The sequence below is a fragment of the Ixodes scapularis genome, unplaced genomic scaffold (assembly GCF_016920785.2).
Source record: "Ixodes scapularis isolate PalLabHiFi unplaced genomic scaffold, ASM1692078v2 PGA_scaffold2__306_contigs__length_199485367, whole genome shotgun sequence".
NCBI classification, from domain to species: domain Eukaryota; kingdom Metazoa; phylum Arthropoda; class Arachnida; order Ixodida; family Ixodidae; genus Ixodes; species Ixodes scapularis.
Window position 1 is genome coordinate 144,298,006 of NW_024609857.1, and position 20,711 is coordinate 144,318,716.

Genomic DNA, 20,711 nt, shown 5'->3' on the forward strand with positions numbered 1-20,711 from the left:
TAAACGATGTTTTGGCTAACGTGACCGTAGATCTCTCTGGCAATTAATGCGCGTGACATGTCACGTGCGAGATAGATGGATAGATAGATAGATAGATGGGGTTTATTTGCGTGCCAGCAAACAGCCAAGTGGCCTGAGCAGCAGAGCACTGTCCTGTAAACAGATACATAAAAGTATGACATAAAAACACAATCAGGCGAAAATGTCTGTTTCACCAAAAAAGGTATCTTGAGTCTGTTGGAGACGTGTCATTGGGCAAGTGGCCCGCACATCAGGGTAAAACGTGTCTCTGCATTTTGATGTCCTCCCTGACGGTACCCGGAACCGCAGCGACATCAGCAGCTGGGCACAATCAAGAGAAAGAACCATGCACAATTTGACGCAGGAAATGCATGTCTCTTGCAATTCGTCTATCGTGCAGAGGCACTAGACCGAGGTCAGTGAGCAGGGAATGGTAATTGTAGAAACGGCGGCGGCGGATATATCGGTCGTATGAGATTCTTATAAACTTAAACTGAACGTTTTCAATAAGATTACTATGTGACATCGTTACAGAGTTCCAAACCACAGACGCAAACTCGAGGCGTGATCTAACCAATGCACGATACAGACATAAAAGACACTCAAAGCGACGAAATTTTTTGTCATCCGCGAAATTACACCCAGTTCGCGAAGTCCTTGGCCAACAATGCGAGAGACGTGGAGGCGAAAATCAAATCTCGAGTCCACAAAGACACCAAGATCCCGTACATAAACAACCCGCAGCACTTGCTCTTCAAATATAGTGTAGTCGAAGACTATGCTCCCCTTCTTCCTGGTAAGGGACATTACTACTGTCTTTTTTGGATTCAGTTGAAGCCTATTTTTTAAGCGCCACTGTTCAACGGAGCGGATGTCATTTTGTATCTGAATACAGTCATTTACATTGTCAACAACACGGAAAAGTTTAAAGTCATCGGCGAACATTTGCACTTTCGAGTTTGTGATGGAAGGTCGTAGATCGTTAACAAATATCAAAAACAGAAGTGGTCCAAGGTTAGAACCTTGCGGTACGCCAGATAAAGATACAAATTTCTCCGACACACAATTTAAAAATCTAACATAATTTTGGCGATTTGAAAGGTAACTTTCAAACCATGCGCAATACAAAGGGCATAGTCCGTATTCTTTTAGTTTCAACAAGAGTATCTGGTGGTCAACCTTATCAAAGGCCTTGGTCATGTCAAAGTAGACTGTGTCCACCTGACCACGGTTGCAGACTGCAGGACCACTATGACCGAGGAAAGTAGCTAAGTTCGTCTCCACTTATCTGCTCCTGAGGAATCCGTGTTGCAAAGGTGAAATGGTTTGTTTAAAATACGAGTACAAGCGTTCATACATCACCATCTCAAAAACCTTTGAGAAGCCACAAATAGATGGTTGATTGTAAAAGAATTCCTTGCAGGCTTGCGCGCGCTCCGTCCGGTAGATTTTATCAGATCGAAGGCTAGACGAAGGCTAGCTACGGTCACGTGGTGTGGTCACGTTGGCCTGATAAGTGAGGAGGGTAAGGAGGAAAATGAGAAAGAGGCGTGGCGTCTAGGGAGCATGGCTTGTGGAGGCTACGCGGTTGTCGTCATGTCGTCTCCTACCCTTCTATCCTCCTTGGGGATAGGTGACTCCTTGAGGTCACGTGACCTCAGGGAGGGGTCACGTGACCTTAGGAAGGGGTCACGTGGCCTCAGGGGGAGTTACGTGAGGGTATCTCTCAGAACCCTTGCGACCCTTGTGAGAGTAACCCTCGTGACTCTCGTGAGGGTAACTAACCCTCCCAACCCTCGTGAGGGTGATCCTCGTGCGGGTAACCCTCATAACCCTAGTAACCCTCACGAGGGTAACCCTCGTGACGTGATTACGGGAAACTACCCATAATGCAACGCGAAGTTACGCCGCTTGCATGCAACGCGTTGCATGCAAGCTTTGTATGCGCGTTGCACGCGCGTTGCATGCAACGGATTGCATGATGCTTTGCGTGCGCGTTGCATGCGCGTGGCATGCAACGCGCGGTTACGCCTACGGCGACGCCGCTCAAGCCGGAAACGGGCGCCTAAGAGCTGTGCTTTAAAAAAGAAACACCTGAAATAAACAAACAATTCCTTCGGTGTAACGTTATCAGCTCCGGTGATGGTCGGGGTGGGAGCGCAACCACAGCCTTCTCTATACTCACAAAGCCTGGCAGTTTGACGACGGAGCCAGAGATTGCCCGGTCGCAGATTTGGAGCGCGAGTATGTGGTAGCACAGAGCATCAAAGAGTTATTTCTCAAGGAACCTGGACGTCAGCGCACAGCTTTTGTAGCAGCGAGGACCCAAAACACACTTGTTCGCTCGGGAGAAGTGTGTTTCGGCGTCTCGCCACAGCGGGGCGCCAGTCACGTGGCTCTCCTCTATTCCGTTGCCTGCCGCTCTACATTTTCCGTTTCGGCGGCCGCTTCTAGTGGCGATCTGCCGGGCTTTTTCAGTATATAAAAGGCTATGGTGCAACCTAATAGTCAGAAAAGTAAGTTAATAAATACAAAAAAAAACTAACTTTCTATCTAGACTTTAACAAGGCAATAAGTGATTTGTAAATCGTCTTAAAAATGTAATATCAGTTAGTATATTTTATGAAACAAAATTTTGATTTGGGTTGATAGCGAGGATTGTAGGCTACCTTATCGAACAACTCCAAAAACTGAAGGAGAGAGCACATGAGAAATAAACATTCCTTAATTGAAAACAGGCTGACGTCCCCGCGCAACATCACCTGGAAAAAATAAGTCGTTCGTATTTTATCTTGCCAATTTATCGACATTACTACGAAAGGGCGCTGCGCAGAAACACGTCTCTGCGCGCAGTGTGCGGTGACATTCCTAAGCAGACGCTTCATTTCTGCGTCATGCATTTCTTACTCTGTCATCCACGTGCATGTAAATAAAAAAAATTAGGAAGACAAGTTGTCGTTCTCCATTTTCAATTTTACTTCTCTTCTCTCGTCGTAATGGGGAGGCCGCGTATATTCCGGGTTCCCGAAGAGCAACGCGCCTTCGAAGAGCAACGGCTGGAACGGCCACGAGAATGTCAGCGGCGGCGGCGACGGGCGGCAAACACCACCGATGAAGATCGTGCATAAAGGTGGTCGTAGCTTGGTTCAAAATTCCGTGTCACGTCTTTGTGGTGTGGTAAATGTATCAGTCGTGATGTGTCAAGCCAACAACAACGTTTATTCAGGAAGCGATTAGTTATATAGTACGACGCGGCTGCGCGGCAGCGCAGCACGTGTCAACAGTTTATCTGTTAACGAGATATGACATCGCGGTTTACATGCAGCGCGTGCGTGACTTGCACGATACATTTTCCTTTGTTTCATAAATAACATTAGGAGTTCCAATGGTAGATGGGATGCACTTGGTTGAAATTGCTGTCGTATTGCAGGCGCTCTGGTTGACGGGTGTGCCTTGTGGATCGTCGTGGGACCGGCGTCAGGGGGTGGTCCTGCAAACCCGGCGTAGGCGGTCTTGTGGGCAAGGAGGCCGGTGTCGCTCTCAGTTCCTCGGTTGAATCCCCGCTGTCCGAGTCGTCACTTTCAGCAGTTTCTTGTTGAAGCGGCTCACGTGTTGCAAGAAGATGTTGCCGGTTGCGTCGCAGCAGCTTGTTGTCTTCGGTAACCACCCGATATGATCTTGGCGCAGCTGATCCCAAGACCCGAGCTCTACGAGTCCATGCTCTGTCTCTCACCCTCACGACTTCGCCTTTCTTGAGGTCGGGTAGGTTCTTGCCTCGGGTGTCGAGCTGGCGGTGTTTAAAAACACGCCTGCTGGGTTGATGGCTGAAGTCCGGGATTCGACTGCGTAGCCTCCTGCCTTGTAACAGCTCTCCTGGCGACCGACCATCCTCCAGGGGGGCAGATCGATAGCCCAGTAGCCCCAGCCAGAAGTCTTCATGGGCCTCCTCAGTTTTCTTCAAGATCCGCTTGACAATTTGCACCCCTTTCTCGGCGAGTCCGTTCGACCTGGGAAACTCCGGGCTCGACGTCACATGCTTGAAGTCGTATCTGGATGCAAAAACAGCGAACTCATGAGACGAAAATTGGGGCCCGTTATCGCTGCAGACCTCTAGTGGAATTCCGTATCTTGCAAATATAGAGCTCAACTTTGCAATAACAGAACATGCCGTGGTGTCCGTCAGCTTTTCTACTTCCGGAAAGTTCGAATGCGCGTCAAATACACAAAGATACGAACTTCCGCCATGCTGGAAAAGATCAACTCCCACTCTGTACCACGCATGATTCGGTGCTGGCCTTAATATGAGGGGCTCACTTTGCTGCTTGTACGTATACTTTCGGCATACTGAGCACCCTTGTAGCAGAGTTTCGATGTCCGAGTTGAGTCCTGGCCAAAACACCAAACGTCGGGCTCTTGATTTGCACTTGTTAATTCCCAAATGACCTTCATGAATACGTTGGAGCATCTCCGGTCTCATGGACTTCGGGACCACAACTTTGCTACCCTTCAATACTATTCCTTGAACCAGTGACAACTCAGACACAAAAGGTTTCAGCATGCCGTCAATGTCACCCCTGCCGTTCATGTAACAAATGACTGACTGCAGGTCTGCGTCCTTCGCGGTCGCCTCAGCAAGGCGATCCAGGGTTTTCTTGCTTACCAAGTCTGAGACGACGCTCACTGCGTGGACTTCCACGTCTTCCGTAGAGCCGGCGGTGTCCTTTGTGGTAACTGGTGACGACCTTGATAGCATGTCGGCCAGCAGTAGCAGTTTTCCTGGTACGAATTGAAGGGTATAATCGTACATCAGTAACCGCAGAAAGAAACGCTGAAGTCTCGGGGGCATATCACCGATTCCTTTTGAGGCAATTGCTAACAGTGGACGGTGGTCAGTTTCAATAGTGATCTTACGCCCGTACACGAAGTGATGAAACTTCTCGCAGCCGAACGTGATACCCATCGTTTCCTTTTCTATTTGCGAGTACCTCTGTTCTGCGTCAGTCATAACGCGTGATGCGTAGGCGACCGGCCGCCAGCTGTCACCATGACGCTGCAGAAGTGCAGACCCTAATCCATTCCTTGACGCATCTGACGAGATCTTCGTATCTCTGGCTGGATCAAAGATCGCCAACACGGGCGTGCTGGTAAGCATTAGGCAGATATCTTTCCATTCTTTGGCGTGGTTGTCTGTCCATTCAAAAACTGTTTCTTTTTTTATAAGACTGCGCAGAAGTTCTGTTTTTCCTGCCAAATTCGGTAGGTACTTCCCAAAGTAATTTGCGACTCCAAGCATTCTATGCACTGCTGTCTTTTCTGTAGGGCACGACATCTCCCCCAGTGACGTGATCAATGCCGAGCTCGGCCTTATTCCTTCTTGGCTGATGACGTCACCGAGGAATTCGATCTCAGTTAGCCCAAACTTGCATTTTGCGGCGTTGAATGTCAAACCCGCCCGACTGGCTAACTGCAGTGCGTTCTTGAGGCGTGAATCGTGCTCTTCTTTAGTGGATCCCCAAATCAAAATGTCGTCAACGTATACGCGCACCCCTGGGGACGGATCAAATATCTCGCTTAGAGTTTTTTGGAACACCTCGGGTGCCGACGCAATCCCGAATGGAAGTCTCAAAAACTGGTAGCGACCAAAAGGCGTACCGAACGTGCAAATAGCCGAGGTATCCTCATCCAAGGGAATTTGGTGAAACCCAGAGTTCGCGTCGAGGCGTGAAAAATATTTAGCTCCTGCTAGTTCGGCCTCAATGTCTTCCCGCTTAGGCATCTGATAGTGCTCGCGCTTTAGACACTCGTTAATGCGCCTGGGGTCCATACACACGCGTAGTTTTCCGTCTTTTTTTCGTACAATGACCAATGGACTTACCCAGTCCGTCGGCCCATTGACTTTGCGGATGATGTCAGCTCGTTCCATACGCTCCAGCTCCTCTCGAAGAGGCTCTCGCAGCGCCAGAGGTACTCGTCGTGCCGGTTGAACTACCGGTGTTGCGTCATCTCGCAGGACCATCCGATACTGACGTGCCAGGCAGCCGGTACCCTGAAATAGCTGGTGAAATTCTGTCACTATTTTCTCGGTATTGCTGGTGTTCACAACACTCACCGAGCGCGACACAAGTCCCAGCGCCTCACTTGCTAGCAGTCCGAGTAGTGCCTGGCTGCCTTTTTTGACAATGAAGAAGTCGATGTCGCCGGACCGATTGTCCATTACCACTCGTAGAGTTGCAACCCCGATGTGCTTGATGGCGTCCCCGCTGTATGATCGAAGCACAGAGCCGCTTGGTTTCAAGTTCGCCTTGTTCCTGCACCTCCGATAGATCGAATAAGGCAGCAGGTTAGCTTGGGAGCCCGTGTCCACCTTCAAGACGACTGGCTGGTCCGCCACCATTGCGTGGATGATCCAGTCCGCATGGTTGCCGACGCTGTCTATCTTCAGGTCGAGGATGTCGAAGGTCTCGTGGTCTTCGCGTACTTCCTTCACTTGCGGCCCTTTCTTGCAGCAAGCCGCAAAATGGTTAGTACCTCTGCACAAGAAGCATGACCTTCCAAATGCCGGACACCGTCCTGGCTCGTGCGGCCGGTTGCACTTGGCACATTTGTACTGTTGCTTCTTTTTCACCAGCGCCACTTGTTTTTCCGCCTGCGCCCACACTTCGTTCTGCTGGGCGGATACTTCCGCTGCTTTACAGATCTGTTCAGCCTTGAGCAGCGTTAGATCTTTTTCTTTGAGCATTTTCTCTCTCAACTTTGAATTGTTTGTACCGAACACAACCTGATCCCGAATCATTGTGTCGGTCAACTGCGCGAAGTTACAGCCGCGTGCTTGTTTCCTCAATTCACGCAAAAAATGCTCGAAAGGTTCTTCTTCAACTTGCGTTCTTGTTCGAAAGATGTACCTCCCGTAGACCTCATTCTGCTGTTGTCTACAGTACTCCTCAAACTTGAGTGCGACCGTCGCGTAATCTTCCTTATTCTCGCTTTCGGCAAACACAAAATTGTTGAATACCTCCAAAGCGTCATCCCCGGCTACACTCAGCAGGAGAGCGGTCTTGACCGATGCCGACCTTGGTTCTTTGGCTGGCTCCGTTGCCCTCAGAAAGAGCTCGAATTTCCGCTTGAACAGGTCCCAGTTTTTTGCGATGTTCCGAGACAGCAGCAGTGGCTCCGGTGGCTTGAGTAGTTCCATAGCTATGGTGACTGACGTCGTTACTTTGAGCTACCGCCGACGTGGACGGCACCCCACTCCTGACACCATGTATCAGTCGTGATGTGTCAAGCCAACAACAACGTTTATTCAGGAAGCGATTAGTTATATAGTACGACGCGGCTGCGCGGCAGCGCAGCACGTGTCAACAGTTTATCTGTTAACGAGATATGACATCGCGGTTTACATGCAGCGCGTGCGTGACTTGCACGATACAGTAAACAACTTCGTTGGTCATCAAACCTTCACAAAGTGGAATGGTTCGTGTTTTTATTTGTAGCGGAAGTTTATCTCGGTTGTATGAGTCTCTGCGTGTTCTCACTAAACTACGGGGTTGTCGACGCGCTAAGTAAGGTTTGCGTGTATGTTGAATGTAGGACGGTCTGCGCCGTGGTATTTGTGGACGCGTTTAGTGGTCGGCGCATGGTTGGCGTGGTTTCATTGCATGGGGATGTCACATTACGGCAGCTGCTTATGTGTTTTGGTCTTCCGTCACGCGTGTGTGAGTTCTCGACAGGTGTTATTTGTATAAAAAGGAGTTAGTATTTTTAGACGCGAAACTCTTATTTCGCAGACGACGACATTCTTCGAAAATATTCAATAATGCTAACATATCAAATTTCAATAATAAGCTGCTGAGCGAAAAGTGTGCACGTGAGAATTGCCACACGCAATAAAGGAATAGCAAAATAAAAAAAGAAACACAAAACAAGGATTAATGAAGTCATAAATGTTAAAGTACATTAAGCATCCAGTGTCGCACACATAAAAAGAACCAGAAGCCAAATCGGGAACTTATCAGAAAAAAGAGTCAAACGGGGAGGAGCTCCCCTGCGAAAATGAGTTTGGAGATAAGGTTACCGTGGAACCATGTATGATGCGGGGAAATTCTGAAGGCGGCGGGAAGTCCATTTGAGCGTGTTGATTTTTTAATGTGTTAGCATTAGAAGCTCATTTTGACGAAAACCCCGCGGTGTCTTTCGTTTGTGTTGTAGCGTGCGACACTCCCTTTGTTCCGAAGCGCTGACGGCAGAACAAGTCAACCTCTCCCTTTCTCCCCGGCACTGACAAACTGACAGACACCGCGGGGTTTTCGTCAAAATGAGCCCTTTCGTTTTCGGTAAAGTGACGCGCACAGCTGGAGCAGAGCCAGAGGAAAGGAGGACCCGCGCAACACCTCCTAGATAACAAAGCCGTAGTGCTGAATGAGATTGCTTCATCAGAGAAGGCCAACGCTGGACACAGATTAGAAATGAGTGCTGCGTCAGCGCTCGCCTTCAAGTCAAGTTTGAGCCGAACATTGACGCAATCGCCGTGTTTAATCTGCGCCCTGTGTTGGCCTTCTCTGATGACGCCATTTTATTTAGCACTACGGGCTTGTTATCTAGGAGGTGTGATGGTGCGGCGCGGTGGAATGCGGGCGTGCTGAGTTGCCGCTCTGCTGTCGCCGGTTGTTCTTCGCTCTTGGTTTCCGTATTTGCGATGCGTGGGCTGTGATGTGTATGTGTAATTAAAATTGATGGATGCAGTTCACTCCACGGGTAATTATGAATGTTGTTCCTTTCATGAGTGGTTTGGGCGTGGTTCTTTCTACGAGTGATATGGGTGACCGCATTTACTAATGCGTGAATACGTCATCCTTATCGGGCGTCGACGTACCCCGACAGGCAGAGTACAAAAAAGGGGTGCAAGCAGTTACATGACGATTTATTGGTGGATTCCTGGGGAATCCGTTAGCATGACCCTTGAAAAACGCCTCACACATCCCCATTTGGGAAACGTAAACGCCGCCAAAAAGAGGTAGTAAAAATAGAAGGAAGCAAAAGGGGAAGCCAAAAGAAAAAAGTGAAGGGGTCAGCTTTTGCGTTTCCCGAGGCGGGACGTGTGGGACGTTTCCCAGGGTTATGCTAACGTATTCCCTAACTATTCACCAATGGAACTTCTTGTAATTCCTTATTATTTTTACAAGACACGCATTTGCAGGCAGTTAAGTTATTTGTTGACAGCGTTCATTTTGCAGGCTAACTTGATTCTAGAACGTACAAAGTTTGTTATGTAAATCGTTGCAAATATACCGCAAAAGTGAAGTTATGTATTACAGAAACAACAACCATGAGGTAAAGTGGCTAACAAAAAAAAATTAAAGATGTAGAAAGCGCCACACGTACAGCACGTTCAAAAAGTGATAGACGACTTTTTTTTCTTCTTCTTGCAATTAAAAGGTTGTAGGAAAGATTATATGGTTGCAAGGACAGATAAGTGCAATAAACACTATAACTATCACTATCAAAATTAGTGGCGTGGTTCAATGTGCCCAAACCTGGACAACAAATGGTGGTGTTCGTTAAAAACTTGTTAAACGAACTGTAAAAAAAAAAGACAAAAAAAAAAACCACATTGATGTTGTTTTGCTCCGAGCACACATAGGACGACAAAGTTAACACGAACAAGCGATCACCAGTTTTGTTTTTATGTTTATGTATCGGAAATCGACGACTGTCATCCAAATTACTATTGTGGCAGAATACGCTCATTTAGAAGCGCCAACTTCGGTAGTAAAATTCAGTGTCCGTCACTACCTTGTTTCAGTAAAATGCAATAAAAAAAAAAAAGGACTGACGTCGTGTTTGCGCTAACTGGGTGGGTTGTGTTCCATACGCTAATACATTTTTTAGTTAGCTTTGCCCTTCCAGGGGAAATGCTTGTCTAGCACGAAATGTGAAACCAAGATGACAGGCTATCTTAAATTCTATAGAATATCGCTAGAGGATCAGCAGTGAACGTTGACATGTATTATTTCAAACCAACGAATAATAATGTCCTTTCGCTTAATACGTGATAATAAATCGTAGTTATGATGCGTACAATTTTAGTAGCTTATACACGATTACTATCAAGTGTGTTCTTATAATCGAATACAACGAACGACGGAGTATAGGGGGAACTAAAATATGAAGCACTCCCTCCCCTCTCTCTCTCTAAGTAACTGAATTAAAAAAAAAAAGATATCCATTTGCTACGGCTATTGAAAAGTTCGGTAAATAAACGATGGATCAGTGAGACATTGTTATTTGTACGGCGCAGTCATTGTTGCTAGGTAAACCTCGCATTCATAATTATGTACGCATGAAATGTATTCAAAACTAGTTCAACAGAAGATAAATTAGCCGTTTTAAGCAAATAACAAATAATGATGTCTCACTCACCCATCGTTAACTTAACGAACTTTTTAATGGCAGTAGCAAATGGATTGCTTATTTTTTTAATGCAGTTACTTAGGGAAGGGGGGATGTTCCATACTTTAGTTCCCGCATACCCCGTCGATGCTGCCCTTCTCCACGGATTATTATCGTTATTCTTGTCCAGCTCGCTTGCACCGTTCCATTAATTGCACCATCATTAGAAACACAAATTTATGTTTGCCGCAAGATTTTATTTACGTCGGGGCCAGAGGCGCTTCACGACAAAATATTACCAAGCCCGAGAAAAAATAAAAATAAATATACCGGCAATTTGGCTGCCGGGTGAGGGGGGATATTACAATAAAGAAAATCGTGAAATAATGATACAAGGCGAGTAAGAGAGAGATACGTTATCGCATGATAGTACACCTATCGTCCATATTATTCTACAGAGCTATCTTTCCCCGCTTTTGTCACATCAGACAGAGAAGACTATCCAAAAATATTCCCGTGACAAAATTCGAAGGAATCGAATAATTTTTTTTTTGTCTAGGCTTCCTCCTATTGTAATTTCTGTTTTGGTAATAATTTATTTTACAGTTCAATGTTGAGGTTCCCTTTTTGTATACACATCGCGACACTGTTAGCGCGAACACGACATCGGCGCATTTTCGTATTTTACTTCTAAATAGTATTAGCGAGCACAAAATTGTATTGCTTACATTATAGAACTAAATGAGCTCTTTCCGTAGCAATAATAACTTGGATGACATCCCTTGGTTTTAAAGAGAAACTGGAAAAACCGGGCGATCGCTTGTTCGCGCTAACAGTGTCGCGTTCTGTACGTTCAGCTGTTGCAAGTGTACGCGGTCGAATGGGAAACGGCTGAAGAAAACATAAAAAAAAAGATGAAAGTAGAAAAGGAGAACGAGAAAGAAGAAGAGAGAAAGAGGGAGGGCGATTGTAACGACGTGTTTCTTTGACGTCTCGGAAGCCTTTATGACCGAAAAAGAAATTTTATACCCGCTATGAGAATTGCACGCAGGCAGTTAGTGATAACACGCGCACAATGCATTGGCGCCGACTTTCTATCCTGGATGCCCGCTGCAGTTTGGTTTCGTGTTTTTGTGGGTGTCCTTACAATTGTAGATGCTATCGCGTCTTTGCAAAGGCGGGAGAAGAAAAATCCCCGACGGGAACATCAAATTCTTACATTCCAAAGATAGCGAAAGAAGATGGCGCCTTGCTCTTTTATACGTACTAGCATAAAACTCTTTGTGCTCGGTGAATAGATAGAGGATTCCCGAGAAGAAATCACACGCAGATATAATTACGAAAATAGCAACGATAATGTTGGGGATCTCTGTCTAAGGCGGTCCAGGCTATACGTCGCCCGTCGTGGTATCAGCTGAAAGTCGCTCAGGCGGAGATTTGTTTCGCATCAGCTGTACCTGGTTTCAGTTTAAGTCCAAACGCAGCCGACGCTACGAGCTAATGGGCCCAATCAAGGAGCGTCGAAAGTGAGAGTCATTAGGCCTTTTTTGTTTCTGATTGGTTCAGTGATGATAGAACACGTGCGGAAACTCGACGTGCGTGCTTTCAATGCTGCCTGATTGGTCCTGTAAGTTCGTAGCGTCGGTTGCGTCTGGACTTGAGGTGAAACAAAGTCTAGGAATGTTATTACAACTTAATAATCAATGGACATAAAAAAAAACTGGTTGTACTCCGGTAACTTTAATAGTTCGTTTGTGTGTCCTTATCTTTCGTTTTATTCCTTCTTTATGGTTTCTTCTTTACTGTAAGTATGCGCGATCGCAGGCTCCGGTATGGCTAGTACAGGCTGAGGCAATGCAGTAAACAGGATGAGCGGTACCACGCACGCAATATGTAAACGTGCACTGGCAACTGAATATTGACGTTGTTTCTCAGGCTTTTCTGGAAGCGCGTGTCGCCATTGCGCTGTCAAGTGGCCGATACGAATTCGACATGAAAAGTACCATCAAAGTACATTTTTTATGTAAATGACAACTATACCCCAAACCCCTTTTTGATATAGCTCGTTGAACGACTATATATGGCGCCGCAGATAAGGATAACTAAATATATAGGTTATGTTGAAACATATCCACGATGGCATCAATAAAATGATCCTATTATAAGAATATCTTTCATCGTAAACAAAAATAAGAAACTTTAAATGACCTTGGTGACATTTCTATTCAAAAAGCTCGATAAATCGCGTAAGGAGACGGAAAGAAATCGCATTAAAAGAGAACCGACAACGAGAAAGTTGGCGCTCAGACACGCGAACAAAGCTCCCATCTGCAATGGTTATGCGGGTACGGCTTGCATTTTAGGTTTGTAGCAACGTAAAAAAACAAACAAAGAAAATAAAGAAACATGAATGAGCAGCAAAGGTTTATGTATACACGCAGGCCTCTGCAGTCAATTGGACCCGCAAAGCCTCGCACGCCCGACAAAAACGATTGCGCCATTTCTTGAAAAGCAGAACTGGACTTTTTTTTCTTCGAGATGACTAGAAAAAACGCGGAAGCAAAAATATAACAAAATCTGCGAGCTTAACATTTTTTTTTTCTTCCAGCGTGGGTTGTTTTTTTGGTTGCGTATTAGCTAAACTTTTAAGGCGTAGATTACTAATCTGTCTGTATGTTGTTTGTTTTTACCACTGTTCATAAACTATGTTCGTCTGAATCCAGTCAAATATAAAGTCAAACTGTTGCACGAGTGAACGAGGGCAGAAAGTTATTTTACATAAATCAAGTTTTGTTCTTGGGAGCCTTCGATGGGGGGACTGGTGGATAATTTTGGCAGTGAGGTGAAGCTGCTGGGGGTCTTTAATGTGTAACACAAAGTTGGGATTACGCAAGTGCATGCCGGTCCAACTGTGTGTTAATTTGCGTATTTGTAAGCAGTACTACACGACGCTAAACAAGTAAAAGGTAATCTGGGTTTGAGACTTGTTCCTCGCTATAATTTTGCCCATGACAATGACACTAAATGGCGGCCTCTCCTCTGCGTGCGCTCTCCATGAGAGATGCCACAGCTTTCTTCGATTTCAAAGAAACAAATGGTAACAAAAAAGCACATTGGGCGGTGTGAATATTCACACAGAATGACGTCAACTGCCCATGAGATTTGCCCATTTCAGTTAAACGCTGCAAGCGGGCAGTTTAGCTATTGCGGTGCGGTCGAGTCTTTAACGTGCGTCAAGCAGCGGTGACAACACGGAATCGACAACATCGGAACCTCATCGAATTGGACAGTAGAACGAGCATTGTGTTCTTGCCGAACCGTTTATAATTTTTATTCGACTTAGACTATATCTTTCACTTGAGCTTAGGCACGCCGCCTCAATATTCGCGGCTAATAGTTTGGAGATCGTCGCCTGGTGAAATAATTTTCACAGCGTTTGGGGTTTTTCCTCTCCCCACGTGTGAGCTCCGGCCGACACGTCCCGTAACAACACCATGACGACTCTGGGCAGCACCGAAATCCTCCAAGACCTACCTCTGCCTGCAGATATGAAATCCCAGCGCATCGAAGCCAGGCCCATCACTTCCACCTCGGTAACCCTGACGCCGAGCGAAGCACTTGCTGCTACTCCCGCCCGCACATCGTTTGCTGGCTCTTTTCTTGTCGCCAGGTGGAGCTCCCCTGCATTCTCTGCGCGGTACTCATTTGCCATCCTCGGTAACGGCGACTCTGCGGGCCAGTTTCCACCTCTGCAGAGCGCTCGCCGAATTCCCACTACCCCCGACGGAACGAAACGTGTTCGCGCCATTCTCTTCGGCGCCGCTGCAGTCAACTCGACATGACCAATTGTGCTGAAAATTTGTGCACCTACGAAAAAGGCTTGAACTGATCCTACAAGCGCAAGACGACCTAGTCTGGGACGCCGCGAGCTTGCCTCGGGGCGCAGCCCCGAGGCAATTTCTTTCACACTGTCAGCTTTCGCCCGACCCAAACGTGTCGGATCGCGGACGCGTAATTTTTCACGATCGACTCTGCAATCGTAACGCAAACCAGTCTACAGGCTCTTCCACATTCTCAACCCTCATTCCAGGTCAGGTGCCTTGACCGAAGTAACCAACTTGCGGTCGACATTTCAGGTACGCGATGCCTTAATCACCATCACCAACGTCCCGGTCGGTTTTCAACAAGTCCCCGTTCAAGCCTACGAGGCCATTTGCCGCGAGCGAATTCGGGGCGTGATAAAAAAACCCTGGCGGCCTAGATACCGCGGCGCTTCTCAAATATCTTCACTGCCGGAAGTCTGCCGTCCTCTAGACCCGCCCTCTAGGCGATTCTGAGTCAGCAGTCATTACGTTCGTGGGCATCGGCTTTCCAATTTGTATGGGACTGGGCTCCTTTACAGTGCGTATCTATCCTTGACACCGACAAACTCACGTCTATGGCACGTGCCATCGCACCCGGCACCGCAGTGCCCAATGCCGCAACACTACTCAATCCCGCTGCACCACCTGCGGCGCTTCCCAGCACGGCGCCGACCCATGCCCGTCTGCACAACCGAAGTGCAGAAACTGTGTCGGGGCCCATTTCGCCAAGGCCCTCTCTTGCCCAAAAAGGCAACAAATTAACCGAGCAATGGCCCCTGCCAGACCGCTGCATTCCACGACATCGTCCGCCGCCTTCATCACCCTTCGATGTTCTGCCGGCACCATCACTAAAGGAGCCCGCGAACTCAGCCTTGACACCATGAGCTGCGCCGCCAGCTGTGGCCATGGCTCCCATAAATTCATTTACACTTGCAGGGTCCAAGACGGACTTCCTCCGGGTGCTTGCCGCCAGATCCCGCACGATGGCCCAAAATGCCTTCGTCACCGGCACGCAACTCCATACATCGGAGACCACCGTCACCCCCTTCGCAGACGCAGTGAGAGCTAACAACGCCGCTAACGCAATTTCCACCCTATTTCAGACAGGGACGGACGTTACGGCCCTACAGCAAGAACTGGCCGTTCTCACAAAACATGTGCACCCCGCCACGCAGCAACTTGCTGCCATACAACAATCACTTTCCACTTTCGTGGATACCTACACCCGTGCAATAATGGAGCGTCTCATGATGCAGGGGGCCATTCCATTACAGCATTCTACATCATCTTTACCTAAGCATGGCTAACGCTCCCACAATTGTTCAGTGGAAATGTCACACGCTTCGACGCAAGAAGGCAGACCTCATCAAGATTTTCGTCTTCATTCCTCATCTGACATTCCTGTTGCCTTCGCTCTGCAAGACATCAACGGTCCGCTTCCAGCACTGCCACAGTACGACGGACTGGCTCCGGACGCTGAGACAAATACCCGTTGCCTCGGATCCGCTCCGCCCTTTACGTCTATCATTTGGTGGCCCATACTTTCCTCGACACATCACTGTGGTTCTCTGCAATGGCCAGCCTTACGGGTTGTCGCCTACTTCTCACTCCTCAACAACCCTTCCCCGGTGTACGTGACCCCAGATACGTCGCTTAACCTAAAAAATGCAAGGCAGAAAGTGAACAGTGCCTTTGCCACACTTAACCCGTCTTTACACCGAGAATTCCGTTATCGTGTCTGGTGATTTCGACGCCCAACAGATGGGCTGGGGCTACAGCATCGACCTTCCTCGCGGCGCGCACATTCTTGCGGAGTTCACGGAACTCAAACTCTCTATCTTCTCAACATCCCGGAGACCGCTACACGTATCGGCCATTCGTCCTGGAAGCGAGACACATGTCTCGATCTAAATTGGGCTCGCTTTCTTGGACGGTGGAAATGGCAAGCCTCTATTGACCACCTCGGCAGTGATTGCCTTCCCATCACTTTGTACTATCACTACTCATCTCCATCTCCATCTCATCATCGCGCCCGCCGTGACACCTTCTTCACTAAGTAGAATAAGTTTCGGGCAGCCCTTGCTTCTCTTATAGGCCTCACCGGCTTATCTGCCCACAAGGGCGCTACCAAGCGCCTTACTATACCGGACTACGCTTCAGCGGCTGACGCGCATTTATTTACCCTCTGGAACCGCCGGATTTGCCTGTTGGCCCGCTACCGCCGACCTGGTAGACTACACCGGCTCCTAAGGGCTTTGCGCGAACATCACATGCTATACATCGGAACTCGCTTCCGACGCTGGGCCTCCATGTGCAGCACCATCTCCGGCTACGTGCATCTCGGAAAGTTTAGGGGGCTTCTCCCCTCTGTCTTCAAGGACCGCAGGCCTCGACAACCTACCACCGCCGTTGCTCTCCGCGAAGGTGTTTCTCCCGAGAAGCTAGCGGAACGGGCCTCTGACGTCTTCTTTCCGCAAAACCGCAGCATGGCCTGGCATGTTACACTCGCATACCCCCTGCCTACGAACCCATCAGTTTGAACTTTCTCTTCAATCTTCACGAACTCAAGACCGCACTTGACGGGGTTAACACCGGTAGTGCACCCGGCCCCAAAAACATCACTGTCGGGCAACTTCGCGATCTCCCCACGGCCTACAAAAATACCTTAAAGACCTTACTGTTTGAGATCAACAAGGTACGGAACTCTGAATGTATCCGTCCCAAGTGGCAGTCCCATCTCAAAACCCAACAAATCACTCACATCCCTAACAAACCTACGCCCAATATCCTTTACATCACGTCGCTGCAAAACGGTCGAGAGTATGCTCAACGCCCGCCTGCAGTGGTGGCTCGAACAGTACCAAATTCTTAGTCCCACGCAGTATAAGTTCCGTCCAAGACTCTCCACTCAAGACGGTCTCTCCCGCCTCCAACACGATGTGCTCTCCACATCAACACCGCATCTACGCATCGTGTCCGGAGTCGACACACTTAAGGCGTCTTACAGCGTCCCGCACTCTTCAGTCTTTTCCATGGCGCAACAGTGCGGCATATGCGGTCGGGCATGCAACTTCATTGCTGCATTTCTTGAATATCGCACCTTCACCATTTGTATTGACACAGCTCACGGCCTTACATCACAGCGGAGTGGGCATTCCACGAGGATCCGTTCTATCTCCGTTGCTTTTCAACACTGTCCTTGCTGGCCATCCATCTCGCCCATGCGACCTATGCCGACGATATTACGTTCTGGATCCAGCCTGGCTCTCCCGGTCACCAACAAGGCACCATTTAAGCCTGACTCGACATCGTACAAGACTATGTCCGCTCTGTCGGCCTCGCTCCCGTCCCAGATAAGACGGAGTTTGTCGCTACTCATGGTGGTCCCCGCACACCTGCGAAAAAAGCTGAAAAGCAGTGCACCCAGCTAACGCTCGCAAGCGTTAGCAGCCAAACCAGCCGACGGCGCCAGTATACCTGACAAGTTGGGCTAACCCCCTGGACGTTCCCTCTCTCTCTCTCTCTCTCATCTCCCTCTGACTCGTTTCCAGACCTGCCTCCCACACCAAGCACGGTGGGAGCGCTCAAATCAAAGTCAAATTGGACGTTTAGTGTTTATACAGTGTAAGGTTGGTCTGCCAGGATGAGGCGACACTGGTTTACACTGTAGATGAGCAATTTTGCCTGTACAGTACGACTGCTAACCTGGGGTCTTTAACGTGCTCACGCAGTAGTGATACACGACCGCACGCCGGTACGATGCTCATCCAGATCGAAACGGGCAGGGGTGGGGCTCGAACCCAGGATCCCTGGGTTCTGCAGCGCGAGCTTTCGCTCCACGCGCGGCGAGCTGGGTGTGCGCTTCAGCCCACTCGGCCACCGATCCCCCCGTGGGAGCGCTCCTCGCTTCCGTCCTCCTCGAGAAGATTTACCCTCAGATTTCACTGAACCCTGAGTGCACCCACTGCTGCACACCAGCTACACTCGGACATCTTTTATGGGACTGTCCCTTTCACTCAGCAGCACGCTCTCGCGCGCTTTTCACTCTTTCACCTGGCCCCTCCACTCTCGCCAAGTGGCTCAACTCCCCTTCTTCACCCGACCCCGGTTGTGTCCTCGCGGCATCACACTGACATCTAGATTTCTTGGAAGACTCCCAGGCGCCCTCGCTTGGCTCCGGGCTACTCAGGCCCTACGAGACGTTGATTGGCGCCTCTCGTCGTCTAACTTTTTCTGGTGACACCAGCAAGAACTAGAGGTCTCACCCCTGACCAAACAGCATTGCGCAGAAAACGCTAACTCCTCTGGGCCCATTTGCTCGAAGCTGGTTAACTCTAACCGCGGTTAGAAGTTAACCGCATTTCCCCACGAGGGGGAATTTTAGGTCACGTAACCGGCAGAGAAAGGACGGCGGGGAAACATGGCGGCGCCCCGGTGAGTGAGCGCCGCTCGCTTTGGAACTAATATGTCGTTGTAGCTGCAACATCAAACGCGTTAGTCAGCAATGAATGGTGCAAGAGGCTTTCGCTTTGCCTTACCTCACTTAATCGTTAAGCACGAGCAATGACCTCGCCGAATTTTTTAGATAGCCTTTCGATTCTGGCCCTTCCTAAGCCTAAATGAACGCGAAAATTGTCGGCATGGCAACGTCTTTGGAGAGTGGATTGCCTTGACTCAATCGGCCGGGCATTGATAGCACACGAAAGCAGACAGCGTCCCAGAAGACCTTTTGCTGAATTTCCCAAGCACCGAGGTGCACTCCATGAGTGTAGTTACACGCGCTGCACGTGCTGGCGTCTGCAGTAGTAACTGTTCTAAAGCAAAAAGTCAAGAACGAATTTTGCCTTACACGCGCGTTTGTCAAAGCTTTATTATTTACTTCGAATTTTTTATAAGGGGAAGGCCAGCGCGCGCGGACCGTATAATTACACTTCCAGCGTTCTCCTCGATGCTTGAGTAATTTACAAATAGGTGTATTTTCACTGGAGCTGAATCACAGGTTTTTCAATCTATGATGGTGTTATTTACAGTTATTACATGCTGGACAACCATGCTGCCGGTGTACCACCCGGCTTTCACTGCTCACTTCTTCCTTATCGTTTCTATAAGACTGAACTTCGTCGTCCTCTTTCGAACTTGGAAGAAAATTTCAACGAGGATTGTCTTCAATCCAGACAGCCAAGCATTTAAAAATTTTTCACACAAGGGTGAATTTAGTTTTACCTTATCCAATATCTGTACCACGAGCCACACAAAAATGCGCCTGCTCAAATGCATGCCGTGCAGCGTTGCGAAAACCCGATAGTGCGCGTTTTTGGGTGCCCCCTTTTCGGGAACTTTTTCCACGGAAGCCACTTACATTCGCTACAAACCAGTAGGTGACACCAGCTACCACCCCATAATAAAGCACGGAGCTATCGCTCATCCAGCCTTCGTCAAACTTGGCTAGGTACTTGTAAATACCTAGTAGGTAAGGGCTGTTAACTTTTAACCGCGGTTAAAGTTAACCGGCTTCAAGCAAACGGGCCCTGGTCGTTAAATAATAACGTTTTACTCACTCACTCACTCACAACTCAGAGTGAGGATACTTGAACTTCCTCCGCTGGTGCAAGCTCGTGCAATGCCAAGCTTCTAGACACTATGAAAATTAAAACATAACTGACTGGCCAACACGTGCACTACCGATAGTGAGGAAAACAGAAGCGCCCCTAGTGAGCTTCTCACCGCGAATGCATCGTCACACAATACCTACTATAGTGAATCCTCTGTACAACAGGCTGTTTTATTCGCACCCAAATGACTGTCATTTAGGGTGAGGAAACATCTCTGAAGAATAAACATAATTAAAAAAGCAAAACAAATATAGACACCCCTTGCTTCACTTTTTCCGAAATATAGTATGATTACATTCACAACATGTATGCATATCGTTTAGGTTTAGGCTATAGGCACAAAATATTAAATCATAAGAATTTATTTTAATTCGCATCTTTATATAGAAATTTGGTCACATATCCCACACGTAGCACGAGTGGTTGGAACATTTATTCGCGTAAAACAAGTTACAGAGAACAAATGATAAAACTTAAACTACCAGAATTGTTGAATTCCCTATAAAAGTGCAGTATACGGCCTGAGTTAACATGAACCAAAGATTTTAGGTTATTCTTTTTTTTTTTTATGAGAATGTGACTATATAAAAATGGCAGGTGTTTGATATTTTTGTTCGAATTAATAGTAATTATTTGAGTTGTTTCAGTGTGATCTATATACCTCTTTCTGTTTAAATGCGCTTCATAATATTTTTTTTTTCTTTTTGCGCAGAGTGGTTTTGCTTAATGTACGTAGTGTAATGTCTGCCTTCGTGATCTTTATTGCATAATTTCTACACAGGAGGGAACTCGTAAAGCTGATTTTTTAGCTTGGCGAGCTGCCTGTCGC

The 20,711-nt window shown here is 47.9% G+C and overlaps 1 protein-coding gene across 1 annotated transcript in view; it reads right to left on the reverse strand.

Annotated features, from left to right (window-relative positions):
* The window catches only part of LOC8052429 (tubby-related protein 4), a 251,222-nt gene that overhangs the window by 47,500 nt on the left and 183,011 nt on the right, over positions 1-20,711 (reverse strand). The gene's annotated exons all lie outside the window — the stretch shown is intronic.